Source organism: Pseudophryne corroboree, unplaced genomic scaffold (genome assembly GCF_028390025.1).
Source record: "Pseudophryne corroboree isolate aPseCor3 unplaced genomic scaffold, aPseCor3.hap2 scaffold_1789, whole genome shotgun sequence".
NCBI classification, from domain to species: Eukaryota; Metazoa; Chordata; class Amphibia; order Anura; family Myobatrachidae; genus Pseudophryne; species Pseudophryne corroboree.
The window spans coordinates 49,125-64,100 of record NW_026968427.1 but is presented as its reverse complement, the minus strand read 5'-3'; positions in this window follow the sequence as shown (position 1 = coordinate 64,100).

The window sequence follows — 14,976 nt, the reverse complement described above, 5'->3', positions numbered from 1 at the left end:
AATGCAAAGGTACAAGACAGCTTTTCCTTGCCAATATCTCTCTTTTGCAAAGAGCTGCGCATTGGAAAATTCAGGGCTATGTCGTGTAGATGATGGCCTAACAGGAGGCTTTAAAATTATCTTTCTCTATCGTCCTAAGTGGATGCTGGGGTTCCTGAAAGGACCATGGGGAATAGCGGCTCCGCAGGAGACAGGGCACAAAAGTAAAGCTTTTACAGGTCAGGTGGTGTGTACTGGCTCCTCCCCCTATGACCCTCCTCCAGACTCCAGTTAGATTTTTGTGCCCGGCCGAGAAGGGTGCAATTCTAGGTGGCTCTCATAAAGAGCTGCTTAGAGAGTTTAGCTTAGGTTTTTTATTTTACAGTGATTCCTGCTGGCAACAGGATCACTGCAACGAGGGACAGAGGGGAGAAGAAGTGAACTCACCTGCGTGCAGGATGGATTGGCTTCTTGGCTACTGGACATGAAGCTCCAGAGGGACGATCACAGGTACAGCCTGGATGGTCACCGGAGCCACGCCGCCGGCCCCCTCACAGATGCTGAAGCAAGAAGAGGTCCAGAATCGGCGGCTGAAGACTCCTGCAGTCTTCTTAAGGTAGCGCACAGCACTGCAGCTGTGCGCCATTTTCCTCTCAGCACACTTCACACGGCAGTCACTGAGGGTGCAGGGCGCTGGGGGGGGGGGCGCCCTGGGAGGCAAATGAAAACCTTTAAAAAGGCTAAAAATACCTCACATATAGCCCCAGAGGCTATATGGAGATATTTACCCCTGCCTAAATGTACTAAATAGCGGGAGACGAGCCCGCCGAAAAAGGGGCGGGGCCTATCTCCTCAGCACACGGCGCCATTTTCTGTCACAGCTCCGCTGGTCAGGAAGGCTCCCAGGTCTCTCCCCTGCACTGCACTACAGAAACAGGGTATAACAGAGAGGGGGGGCAAAATAAATGGCAATATATTAATATAAAAGCAGCTATAAGGGAGCACTTAATCATAAGGCTATCCCTGTCATATATAGCGCTTTTTGGTGTGTGCTGGCAGACTCTCCCTCTGTCTCCCCAAAGGGCTAGTGGGTCCTGTCTTCGTATAGAGCATTCCCTGTGTGTCTGCTGTGTGTCGGTACGTGTGTGTCGACATGTATGAGGACGTTATTGGTGTGGAGGCGGAGCAATTGCCAAATATGAGGATGTCACCTCCTAGGGGGTCGACACCAGAATGGATGCCTTTATTTGTGGAATTACGGGATAGCGTCAACTCGCTTAAGCAGTCGTTTGCCGACATGAGGCGGCCGGACACTCAATTAGTGCCTGTCCAGGCGCCTCAAACACCGTCAGGGGCTGTAAAACGCCCCTTGCCTCAGTCGGTCGACACAGACCCAGACACAGGCACTGATTCCGGTGGTGAAGGTGACGAATCAACCGTATTTTCCAGTAGGGCCACACGTTATATGATTTTGGCAATAAAGGAGATGTTACATTTAGCTGATACTACAGGTACCACTAAACAGGGTATTATGTGGGGTGTGAAAAAACTACCAGTAGTTTTTACCGAATCAGAAGAATTAAATGACGTGTGTGATGAAGCGTGGGGTGCCCCGATAAAAAACTGCTAATTTCAAAGAAGTTATTGGCTTTATACCCTTTCCCGCCAGAGGTTAGGGAGCGCTGGGAAACACCTCCTAGGGTGGACAAAGCGCTAACACGCTTATCAAAACAAGTGGCGTTACCCTCTCCTGAGACGGCCGCACTTAAAGATCCATCAGATAGGAGGATGGAAAATATCCAAAAAGGTATATACACACATGCAGGTGTTATACTACGACCAGCTATTGCGACTGCCTGGATGTGCAGTGCTGGGGTAGTTTGGTCAGAGTCCCTGATCGAAAATATTGATACCCTGGACAGGGACAATATTTTACTGTCGTTAGAACAAATAAAGGATGCATTTCTTTATATGCGTGATGCACAGAGAGATATCTGCACACTGGCATCACGGGTAAGTGTGCTATGTCCATTTCGGCCAGAAGAGCTTTATGGACACGACAGTGGACAGGCGATGCGTAGAGGAGTTATTTGGGGTCGGTCTATCGGATTTGGTGGCCACGGCTACGGCCGGGATATCCACCTTTCTACCTCAAGTCACTCCCCAACAGAAAAAGGCACCGACCTTTCAACCGCAGCCCTTTCGTTCCTTTAAAAATAAGAGAGCAAAGGGCTATTCATATCTGCCACGAGGCAGAGGACGAGGGAAGAGACAGCAACAGGCAGCTCCTTCCCAGGAACAGAAGCCCTCCCCGGCTTCTACAAAAGCCTCAGCATGACGCTGGGGCTTCGCAAGCGGACTCGGGGGCGGTAGGCGGTCGTCTCAAGAATTACAGCGCGCAGTGGGCTCACTCGCAGGTAAATCCCTGGATCCTGCAGATAATATCTCAGGGGTACAGGTTGAAATTAGAGACAGAGCCACCTCGCCGTTTCCTGAAGTCTGCTTTACCAACGTCCCCCTCAGAAAGGGAGACGGTTTTGGAAGCCATTCACAAGCTGTATTCTCAGCAGGTGATAGTCAAGGTACCTCTTCTACAACAAGGGAAGGGGTATTATTCCACTCTTTTTGTGGTACCGAAGCCGGATGGCTCGGTAAGGCCTATTCTAAATCTGAAGTCCTTGAACCTGTACATAAAGAAGTTCAAGTTCAAGATGGAGTCACTCAGAGCAGTGATAGCGAACCTGGAAGAAGGGGACTTTATGGTATCCTTGGACATCAAGGATGCGTATCTCCACATTCCAATTACCCCTCACACCAGGGGTACCTCAGGTTCGTTGTACAAAACTGTCACTATCAGTTTCAGACGCTGCCGTTTGGTTTGTCCACGGCACCTCGGGTCTTTACAAAGGTAATGGCCGAGATAATATTTCTTCTTCGAAGAAAAGGCGTATTAATTATCCCATACTTGGACGATCTCCTAATAAGGGCAAGGTCCAGAGAACAGCTAGAGATGGGTTTAGCACTATCTCAAGAGGTGCTAAAGCAGCACGGATGGATTCTGAATATTCCAAAATCCCAATTAATGCCGACAACTCGTCTGCTGTTCCTGGGGATGATTCTGGACACAGTTCAGAAAAAGGTTTTTCTTCCCGAAGAAAAAGCCAAGGAGTTATCTGACCTGGTCAGGAACCTCCTAAAACCAGGAAAGGTGTCTGTACATCAATGCACAAGAGTCCTGGGAAAAAATGGTAGCTTCTTACGAAGCAATCCCTTTCGGCAGATTCCATGCAAAGGGATCTGTTGGACAAATGGTCAGGGTCGCATCTTCAGATGCACCTGCGGATAACCCTGTCGCCGAGGACAAGGGTATCCCTTCTGTGGTGGTTGCAGGAGGCTCATCTATTGGAGGGCCGCAGATTCGGCATGCAGGATTGGATCCTGGTGACCACGGATGCCAGCCTGAGAGGCTGGGGAGCAGTCACACAGGGAAGAAATTTCCAGGGAGTGTGGTCGAGCCTGAAAAAGTCTCTTCACATAAGCATTCTGGAACTAAGAGCAATCTACAATGCTCTAAGCCAGGCGGAACCTCTGCTTCAAGGAAGACCGGTGTTGATCCAGTCGGACAACATCACGGCAGTCGCCCATGTAAACAGACAGGGCGGCACAAGAAGCAGGAGGGCAATGGCAGAAGCTGCCAGGATCCTTCGCTGGGCGGAGAATCACGTGATAGCACTGTCAGCAGTATTCATCCCGGGCGTGGACAACTGGGAAGCAGACTTCCTCAGCAGACACGACCTTCACCCGGGAGAGTGGGGACTTCATCCAGAAGTTTTCCACATGCTATTAAACCGTTGGGTAAAACCAATGGTGGACATGATGGCGTCTCGCCTCAACAAAACACTGGACAGGTATTGCGCCAGGTCAAGAGATCCGCAGGCAATAGCTGTGGACGCGCTGGTAACACCTTGGGTGTACCAGTCGGTATATGTGTTTCCTCCTCTGCCTCTCATACCAAAGGTATTGAGGATTATACGGCAAAGAGGAGTAAGACTAGTGGCTCCGGATTGGCCAAGAAGGACTTGGTACCCGGAACTTCAAGAGATGGTCACGGACGATCCGTGGCCTCTAGTTCTGAGAAGGGACCTGCTTCAGCAGGGTCCTTGTCTTTTTCAAGACTTACCGCGGCTGCGTTTTGACGGCATGGCGTTTGAATGCCAGATCCTAAAAGGAAAAGGCATTCCAGAAGAAGTCATTCCTACCTTGATAAAGGCAAGGAAGGAAGTCACCGCGAAGCATTATCGCCGTATTTGGCGAAAATATGTTGCGTGGTGCGAGCAGCGGAGTGCTCCGATGGAGGAATTTCAACTGGGTCGTTTTCCTACATTTCCTGCAATCAGGATTGTCTATGGGTCTCAAATTGGGATCTATTAAGGTTCAAATTTCGGCCCTATCAATATTCTTCCAAAAAGAATTGGCCTCAGTCCCTGAGGTCCAGATTTTTATCAAAGGAGTACTGCATATACAGCCTCCTGTGGTGCCTAAGGTGGCACCGTGGGATCTAAATGTAGTTTTAGATTTCCTCAAATCCAATTGGTTTGAACCACTAAAGAATGTGGATTTGAAATATCTCACATGGAAAGTGACTATGTTACTGGCCCTGGCTTCGGCCGGGAGAGTATCTGAACTGGCGGCTTTGTTTTATAAAAGCCCATATTTAATTTTCCATTCGACATAGGGCAGAGCTGCGGACGCGTCCGCATTTTCTCCCTAAGGTGGTATCAGCGTTTCACCTGAACCAGCCTATTGTAGTGCCTGCGGCTACAGACGACTTGAAGGACTCCAAGTTGTTGGACGTTGTCAGAGCCTTAAAAATATACATTTAAAGGACGGCTGGAGTCAGAAAATCTGACTCGCTGTTTATACTGTATGCACCCAACAAGTTGGGTGCACCTGCTTCTAAGCAGTCGATTGCTCGTTGGATTTGTAACAAAATTCAACTTGTACATTCTGTGGCAGGCCTGCCACAGCCTAAATCTGTTAAGGCCCATTCCGCAAGGAAGGTGGGCTCATCTTGGGCGGCTGCCCGAGGGGTCTCGGCATTACAACTCTGCCGAGCAGCTACGTGGTCAGGGGAGAACACGTTTGTAAATTTTTACAAATTTGATACCCTGGCAAAGGAGGACCTGGAGTTCTCTCATTCGGTGCTGCAGAGTCATCCGCACTCTCCCGCCCGTTTGGGAGCTTTGGTATAATCCCCATGGTCCTTTCAGGAACCCCAGCATCCACTTAGGACGATAGAGAAAATAAGAATTTACTTACCGATAATTCTATTTCTCGGAGTCCGTAGTGGATGCTGGGCGCCCATCCCAAGTGCGGATTATCTGCAATACTTGTACATAGTTATTGTTAACTAATTCGGGTTATTGTTTAGGAAGCCATCTTTCAGAGGCTCCTCTGTTATCATACTGTTAACTGGGTTTAGATCACAAGTTGTACGGTGTGATTGGTGTGGCTGGTATGAGTCTTACCCGGGATTCAAAATCCTCCCTTATTGTGTACGCTCGTCCGGGCACAGTACCTAACTGGAGTCTGGAGGAGGGTCATAGGGGGAGGAGCCAGTACACACCACCTGACCTGTAAAAGCTTTACTTTTGTGCCCTGTCTCCTGCGGAGCCGCTATTCCCCATGGTCCTTTCAGGAACCCCAGCATCCACTACGGACTCCGAGAAATAGAATTATCGGTAAGTAAATTCTTATTTTCTAGTGTCCTTCGTTTGGGAGAAAAATGCAAAGGTACAAGACAGCTTTTCCTTGCCAATATCTCTCTTTTGCAAAGAGCTGCGCATTGGAAAATTCAGGGCTATGTCGTGTAGATGATGGCCTAACAGGAGGCTTTAAAATTATCTTTCTAGTGTCCTTCGTTTGGGAGAAAAATGCAAAGGTACAAGACAGCTTTTCCTTGCCAATATCTCTCTTTTGCAAAGAGCTACGCATTGGAAAATTCAGGGCTATGCCGTGTAGATGAAGCACTAACAGGAGGCTTTAAAATTATCTTTCTAGTATCCTTCGTTTGGGAGAAAAATGCAAAGGTACAAGACAGCTTTTCCTTGCCAATATCTCTCTATTGCAAAGAGCTACGCATTGGAAAATTCAGGGCTATGCCGTGTAGAGGAAGCACTAACAGGAGGCTTTAAAATTATCTTTCTAGTGTCCTTCGTTTGGGAGAAAAATGCAAAGGTACAAGACAGCTTTTCCTTGCCAATATCTCTCTATTGCAAAGAGCTACGCATTGGAAAATTCAGGGCTATGCCGTGTAGATGAAGCACTAACAGGAGGCTTTAAAATTATCTTTCTAGTGTCCTTCGTTTGGGAGAAAAATGCAAAGGTACAAGACAGCTTTTCCTTGCCAATATCTCTCTTTTGCAAAGAGCTGCGCATTGGAAAATTCAGGGCTATGTCGTGTAGATGACGGCCTAACAGGAGGCTTTAAAATTATCTTTCTAGTGCCCTTCGTTTGGGAGAAAAATGCAAAGGTACAAGACAGCTTTTCCTTGCCAATATCTCTCTTTTGCAAAGAGCTACGCATTGGAAAATTCAGGGCTATGTCGTGTAGATGATGGCCTAACAGGAGGCTTTAAAATTATCTTTCTAGTGCCCTTCGTTTGGGAGAAAAATGCAAAGGTAAAGACAGCTTTTCCTTGCCAATATCTCTCTTTTGCAAAGAGCTGCGCATTGGAAAATTCAGGGCTATGCCGTGTAGATGATGGCCTAACAGGAGGCTTTAAAATTTTCTTTCTAGTGTCCTACGTTTGGGAGAAAAATGCAAAGGTACAAGACAGCTTTTCCTTGCCAATATCTCTCTTTTGCAAAGAGCTGCGCATTGGAAAATTCAGGGCTATGTCGTGTAGATGATGGCCTAACAGGAGGCTTTAAAATTATCTTTCTAGTGTCCTTCGTTTGGGAGAAAAATGCAAAGGTACAAGACAGCTTTTCCTTGCCAATATCTCTCTTTTGCAAAGAGCTACGCATTGGAAAATTCAGGGCTATGTCTTGTAGATGATGGCCTAACAGTAGGCTTTCAAATTTTCTTTCTAGTGTCCTTCGTTTGGGAGAAAAATGCAAGGTACAAGACAGCTTTTCCTTGCCAATATCTCTCTTTTGCAAAGAGCTACGCATTGGAAAATTCAGGGCTATGTCTAGTAGATGATGGCCTAACAGTAGGCTTTAAAATTTTCTTTCTAGTGTCCTTCGTTTGGGAGAAAAATGCAAAGGTACAAGACAGCTTTTCCTTGCCAATATCTCTCTTTTGCAAAGAGCTACGCATTAGAAAATTCAGGGCTATGTCGTATAGATGATGGCCTAACAGGAGGCTTTAAAATTTTCTTTCTAGTGTCCTTCGTTTGGGAGAAAAATGCAAAGGTACAAGACAGCTTTTCCTTGCCAATATCTCTCTTTTGCAAAGAGCTACGCATTAGAAAATTCAGGGCTATGCCGTGTAGCTGAAGCACTAACAGGAGGCTTTAAAATTTTCATTCTAGTGTCCTTCGTTTGGGAGAAAAATGCAAAGGTACAAGACAGCTTTTCCTTGCCAATATCTCTCTTTTGCAAAGAGCTGCGCATTGGAAAATTCAGGGCTATACCGTGTAGATGAAGCACTAACAGGAGGCTTTAAAATTTTCTTTCTAGTGTCCTTCGTTTGGGAGAAAAATGCAATGGTACAAGACAGCTTTTCCTTGCCAATATCTCTCTTTTGCAAAGAGCTACGCATTGGAAAATTCAGGGCTATGTCGTGTAGATGATGGCCTAACAGGAGGCTTTAACATTTTCTTTCTAGTGTCCTTCGTTTGGGAGAAAAATGCAAAGGTACAAGACAGCTTTTCCTTGCCAATATCCCTCTTTTGCAAAGAGCTGCGCATTGGAAAATTCAGGGCTATGTCGTGTAGATGATGGCCTAACAGGAGGCTTTAAAATTTTCTTTCTAGTGACCTTCGTTTGGGAGAAAAATGCAAAGGTACAAGACAGCTTTTCCTTGCCAATATCTCTCTTTTGCAAAGAGCTGCGCATTGGAAAATTCAGGGCTATGTCGTGTAGATGATGGCCTAACAGGAGGCTTTAAAATTTTCTTTCTAGTGACCTTCGTTTGGGAGAAAAATGCAAAGGTATAAGACAGCTTTTCCTTGCCAATATCTCTCTTTTGCAAAGAGCTGCGCATTGGAAAATTCAGGGCTATGTCGTGTAGATGATGGCCTAACAGGAGGCTTTAAAATTTTCTTTCTAGTGTCCTTCGTTTGGGAGAAAAATGCAATGGTACAAGACAGCTTTTCCTTGACAATATCTCTCTTTTGCAAAGAGCTGCGCATTGGAAAATTCAGGGCTATGTCGTGTAGATGATGGCCTAACAGGAGGCTTTAAAATTTTCTTTCTAGTGTCCTTCGTTTGGGAGAAAAATGCAAAGGTACAAGACAGCTTTTCCTTGCCAATATCTCTCTTTTGCAAAGAGCTGCGCATTGGAAAATTCAGGGCTATGTCGTGTAGATGATGGCCTAACAGGAGGCTTTAAAATTTTAATTCTAGTGTCCTTCGTTTGGGAGAAAAATGCAAAGGTACAAGACAGCTTTTCCTTGCCAATATCTCTCTATTGCAAAGAGCTACGCATTGGAAAATTCAGGGCTATGCCGTTTAGATGAAGCACTAACAGGAGGCTTTAAAATTTTAATTCTAGTGTCCTTCGTTTGGGAGAAAAATGCAAAGGTACAAGACAGCTTTTCCTTGCCAATATCTCTCTTTTGCAAAGAGCTACGCATTGGAAAATTCAGGGCTATGTCGTGTAGATGATGGCCTAACAGGAGGCTTTAAAATTATCTTTCTAGTGTCCTTCGTTTGGGAGAAAAATGCAAAGGTAAAGACAGCTTTTCCTTGCCAATATCTCTCTTTTGCAAAGAGCTGCGCATTGGAAAATTCAGGGCTATGCCGTGTAGATGATGGCCTAACAGGAGGCTTTCAAATTTTCTTTCTAGTGTCCTTCGTTTGGGAGAAAAATGCAAAGGTACAAGACAGCTTTTCCTTGCCAATATCTCTCTTTTGCAAAGAGCTACGCATTGGAAAATTCAGGGCTATGTCATATAGATGATGGCCTAACAGGAGGCTTTAAAATTTTCTTTCTAGTGTCCTTCGTTTGGGAGAAAAATGCAAAGGTACAAGACAGCTTTTCCTTGCCAATATCTCTCTTTTGCAAAGAGCTGCGCATTGGAAAATTCAGGGCTATGTCGTGTAGATGATGGCCTAACAGGAGGCTTTAAAATTATCTTTCTAGTGTCCTTCGTTTGGGAGAAAAATGCAAAGGTACAAGACAGCTTTTCCTTGCCAATATCTCTCTTTTGCAAAGAGCTACGCATTGGAAAATTCAGGGCTATGCCGTGTAGATGAAGCACTAACAGGAGGCTTTAAAATTATCTTTCTAGTATCCTTCGTTTGGGAGAAAAATGCAAAGGTACAAGACAGCTTTTCCTTGCCAATATCTCTCTATTGCAAAGAGCTACGCATTGGAAAATTCAGGGCTATGCCGTGTAGAGGAAGCACTAACAGGAGGCTTTAAAATTATCTTTCTAGTGTCCTTCGTTTGGGAGAAAAATGCAAAGGTACAAGACAGCTTTTCCTTGCCAATATCTCTCTATTGCAAAGAGCTACGCATTGGAAAATTCAGGGCTATGCCGTGTAGATGAAGCACTAACAGGAGGCTTTAAAATTATCTTTCTAGTGTCCTTCGTTTGGGAGAAAAATGCAAAGGTACAAGACAGCTTTTCCTTGCCAATATCTCTCTTTTGCAAAGAGCTGCGCATTGGAAAATTCAGGGCTATGTCGTGTAGATGACGGCCTAACAGGAGGCTTTAAAATTATCTTTCTAGTGCCCTTCGTTTGGGAGAAAAATGCAAAGGTACAAGACAGCTTTTCCTTGCCAATATCTCTCTTTTGCAAAGAGCTACGCATTGGAAAATTCAGGGCTATGTCGTGTAGATGATGGCCTAACAGGAGGCTTTAAAATTATCTTTCTAGTGCCCTTCGTTTGGGAGAAAAATGCAAAGGTAAAGACAGCTTTTCCTTGCCAATATCTCTCTTTTGCAAAGAGCTGCGCATTGGAAAATTCAGGGCTATGCCGTGTAGATGATGGCCTAACAGGAGGCTTTAAAATTTTCTTTCTAGTGTCCTACGTTTGGGAGAAAAATGCAAAGGTACAAGACAGCTTTTCCTTGCCAATATCTCTCTTTTGCAAAGAGCTGCGCATTGGAAAATTCAGGGCTATGTCGTGTAGATGATGGCCTAACAGGAGGCTTTAAAATTATCTTTCTAGTGTCCTTCGTTTGGGAGAAAAATGCAAAGGTACAAGACAGCTTTTCCTTGCCAATATCTCTCTTTTGCAAAGAGCTACGCATTGGAAAATTCAGGGCTATGTCTTGTAGATGATGGCCTAACAGTAGGCTTTCAAATTTTCTTTCTAGTGTCCTTCGTTTGGGAGAAAAATGCAAGGTACAAGACAGCTTTTCCTTGCCAATATCTCTCTTTTGCAAAGAGCTACGCATTGGAAAATTCAGGGCTATGTCTAGTAGATGATGGCCTAACAGTAGGCTTTAAAATTTTCTTTCTAGTGTCCTTCGTTTGGGAGAAAAATGCAAAGGTACAAGACAGCTTTTCCTTGCCAATATCTCTCTTTTGCAAAGAGCTACGCATTGGAAAATTCAGGGCTATGTCGTATAGATGATGGCCTAACAGGAGGCTTTAAAATTTTCTTTCTAGTGTCCTTCGTTTGGGAGAAAAATGCAAAGGTACAAGACAGCTTTTCCTTGCCAATATCTCTCTTTTGCAAAGAGCTACGCATTAGAAAATTCAGGGCTATGCCGTGTAGCTGAAGCACTAACAGGAGGCTTTAAAATTTTCATTCTAGTGTCCTTCGTTTGGGAGAAAAATGCAAAGGTACAAGACAGCTTTTCCTTGCCAATATCTCTCTTTTGCAAAGAGCTGCGCATTGGAAAATTCAGGGCTATACCGTGTAGATGAAGCACTAACAGGAGGCTTTAAAATTTTCTTTCTAGTGTCCTTCGTTTGGGAGAAAAATGCAATGGTACAAGACAGCTTTTCCTTGCCAATATCTCTCTTTTGCAAAGAGCTACGCATTGGAAAATTCAGGGCTATGTCGTGTAGATGATGGCCTAACAGGAGGCTTTAACATTTTCTTTCTAGTGTCCTTCGTTTGGGAGAAAAATGCAAAGGTACAAGACAGCTTTTCCTTGCCAATATCCCTCTTTTGCAAAGAGCTGCGCATTGGAAAATTCAGGGCTATGTCGTGTAGATGATGGCCTAACAGGAGGCTTTAAAATTTTCTTTCTAGTGACCTTCGTTTGGGAGAAAAATGCAAAGGTACAAGACAGCTTTTCCTTGCCAATATCTCTCTTTTGCAAAGAGCTGCGCATTGGAAAATTCAGGGCTATGTCGTGTAGATGATGGCCTAACAGGAGGCTTTAAAATTTTCTTTCTAGTGACCTTCGTTTGGGAGAAAAATGCAAAGGTATAAGACAGCTTTTCCTTGCCAATATCTCTCTTTTGCAAAGAGCTGCGCATTGGAAAATTCAGGGCTATGTCGTGTAGATGATGGCCTAACAGGAGGCTTTAAAATTTTCTTTCTAGTGTCCTTCGTTTGGGAGAAAAATGCAATGGTACAAGACAGCTTTTCCTTGACAATATCTCTCTTTTGCAAAGAGCTGCGCATTGGAAAATTCAGGGCTATGTCGTGTAGATGATGGCCTAACAGGAGGCTTTAAAATTTTCTTTCTAGTGTCCTTCGTTTGGGAGAAAAATGCAAAGGTACAAGACAGCTTTTCCTTGCCAATATCTCTCTTTTGCAAAGAGCTGCGCATTGGAAAATTCAGGGCTATGTCGTGTAGATGATGGCCTAACAGGAGGCTTTAAAATTTTAATTCTAGTGTCCTTCGTTTGGGAGAAAAATGCAAAGGTACAAGACAGCTTTTCCTTGCCAATATCTCTCTATTGCAAAGAGCTACGCATTGGAAAATTCAGGGCTATGCCGTTTAGATGAAGCACTAACAGGAGGCTTTAAAATTTTAATTCTAGTGTCCTTCGTTTGGGAGAAAAATGCAAAGGTACAAGACAGCTTTTCCTTGCCAATATCTCTCTTTTGCAAAGAGCTACGCATTGGAAAATTCAGGGCTATGTCGTGTAGATGATGGCCTAACAGGAGGCTTTAAAATTATCTTTCTAGTGTCCTTCGTTTGGGAGAAAAATGCAAAGGTAAAGACAGCTTTTCCTTGCCAATATCTCTCTTTTGCAAAGAGCTGCGCATTGGAAAATTCAGGGCTATGCTGTGTAGATGATGGCCTAACAGGAGGCTTTCAAATTTTCTTTCTAGTGTCCTTCGTTTGGGAGAAAAATGCAAAGGTACAAGACAGCTTTTCCTTGCCAATATCTCTCTTTTGCAAAGAGCTACGCATTGGAAAATTCAGGGCTATGTCATATAGATGATGGCCTAACAGGAGGCTTTAAAATTTTCTTTCTAGTGTCCTTCGTTTGGGAGAAAAATGCAAAGGTACTAGACAGCTTTTCCTTGCCAATATCTCTCTTTTGCAAAGAGCTACGCATTAGAAAATTCAGGGCTATGCCGTGTAGCTGAAGCACTAACAGGAGGCTTTAAAAAATTCTTTCTAGTGACCTTCGTTTGGGAGAAAAATGCAAAGGTAAAGACAGCTTTTCCTTGCCAATATCTCTCTTTTGCAAAGAGCTGCGCATTGGAAAATTCAGGGCTATGCCGTGTAGATGATGGCCTAACAGGAGGCTTTAAAATTTTCTTTCTAGTGTCCTTCGTTTGGGAGAAAAATGCAAAGGTACAAGACAGCTTTTCCTTGCCAATATCTCTCTTTTGCAAAGAGCTACGCATTGGAAAATTCAGGGCTATGTCGTATAGATGATGGCCTAACAGGAGGCTTTAAAATTTTCTTTCTAGTGTCCTTCGTTTGGGAGAAAAATGCAAAGGTACAAGACAGCTTTTCCTTGCCAATATCTCTCTTTTGCAAAGAGCTACGCATTAGAAAATTCAGGGCTATGCCGTGTAGCTGAAGCACTAACAGGAGGCTTTAAAATTTTCATTCTAGTGTCCTTCGTTTGGGAGAAAAATGCAAAGGTACAAGACAGCTTTTCCTTGCCAATATCTCTCTTTTGCAAAGAGCTGCGCATTGGAAAATTCAGGGCTATACCGTGTAGATGAAGCACTAACAGGAGGCTTTAACATTTTCTTTCTAGTGTCCTTCGTTTGGGAGAAAAATGCAATGGTACAAGACAGCTTTTCCTTGCCAATATCTCTCTTTTGCAAAGAGCTACGCATTGGAAAATTCAGGGCTATGTCGTGTAGATGATGGCCTAACAGGAGGCTTTAACATTTTCTTTCTAGTGTCCTTCGTTTGGGAGAAAAATGCAAAGGTACAAGACAGCTTTTCCTTGCCAATATCTCTCTTTTGCAAAGAGCTGCGCATTGGAAAATTCAGGGCTATGTCGTGTAGATGATGGCCTAACAGGAGGCTTTAAAATTTTCTTTCTAGTGACCTTCGTTTGGGAGAAAAATGCAAAGGTACAAGACAGCTTTTCCTTGCCAATGTCTCTCTTTTGCAAAGAGCTGCGCATTGGAAAATTCAGGGCTATGTCGTGTAGATGATGGCCTAACAGGAGGCTTTAAAATTTTCTTTCTAGTGACCTTCGTTTGGGAGAAAAATGCAAAGGTACAAGACAGCTTTTCCTTGCCAATATCTCTCTTTTGCAAAGAGCTGCGCATTGGAAAATTCAGGGCTATGTCGTGCAGATGATGGCCTAACAGGAGGCTTTAAAATTTTCTTTCTAGTGTCCTTCGTTTGGGAGAAAAATGCAATGGTACAAGACAGCTTTTCCTTGCCAATATCTCTCTTTTGCAAAGAGCTGCGCATTGGAAAATTCAAGGCTATGTCGTGTAGATGATGGCCTAACAGGAGGCTTTAAAATTTTCTTTCTAGTGTCCTTCGTTTGGGAGAAAAATGCAAAGGTACAAGACAGCTTTTCCTTGCCAATATCTCTCTTTTGCAAAGAGCTGCGCATTGGAAAATTCAGGGCTATGTCGTGTAGATGATGGCCTAACAGGAGGCTTTAAAATTTTAATTCTAGTGTCCTTCGTTTGGGAGAAAAATGCAAAGGTACAAGACAGCTTTTCCTTGCCAATATCTCTCTATTGCAAAGAGCTACGCATTGGAAAATTCAGGGCTATGCCGTTTAGATGAAGCACTAATAGGAGGCTTTAAAATTTTAATTCTAGTGTCCTTCGTTTGGGAGAAAAATGCAAAGGTACAAGACAGCTTTTCCTTGCCAATATCTCTCTTTTGCAAAGAGCTGCGCATTGGAAAATTCAGGGCCATGTCGTGTAGATGATGGCCTAACAGGAGGCTTTAAAATTATCTTTCTAGTGTCCTTCGTTTGGGAGAAAAATGCAAAGGTACAAGACAGCTTTTCCTTGCCAATATCTCTCTTTTGCAAAGAGCTGCGCATTGGAAAATTCAGGGCTATGTCGTGTAGATGATGGCCTAACAGGAGGCTTTAAAATTTTAATTCTAGTGTCCTTCGTTTGGGAAAAAAATGCAAAGGTACAAGACAGCTTTACCTTGCCAATATCTCTATTTTGCAAAGAGCTGCGCATTGGAAAATTCAGGGCTATGTCGTGTAGATGATGGCCTAACAGGAGGCTTTAAAATTTTCTTTCTAGTGTCCTTCGTTTGGGAGAAAAATGCAAAGGTACAAGACAGCTTTTCCTTGCCAATATCTCTCTTTTGCAAAGAGCTGCGCATTGGAAAATTCAGGGCTATGTCGTGTAGATGATGGCCTAACAGGAGGCTTTAAAATTTTCTTTCTAGTGTCCTTCGTTTGGGAGAAAAATGCAAAGGTACAAGACAGCTTTTCCTTGCCAATATCTCTCTT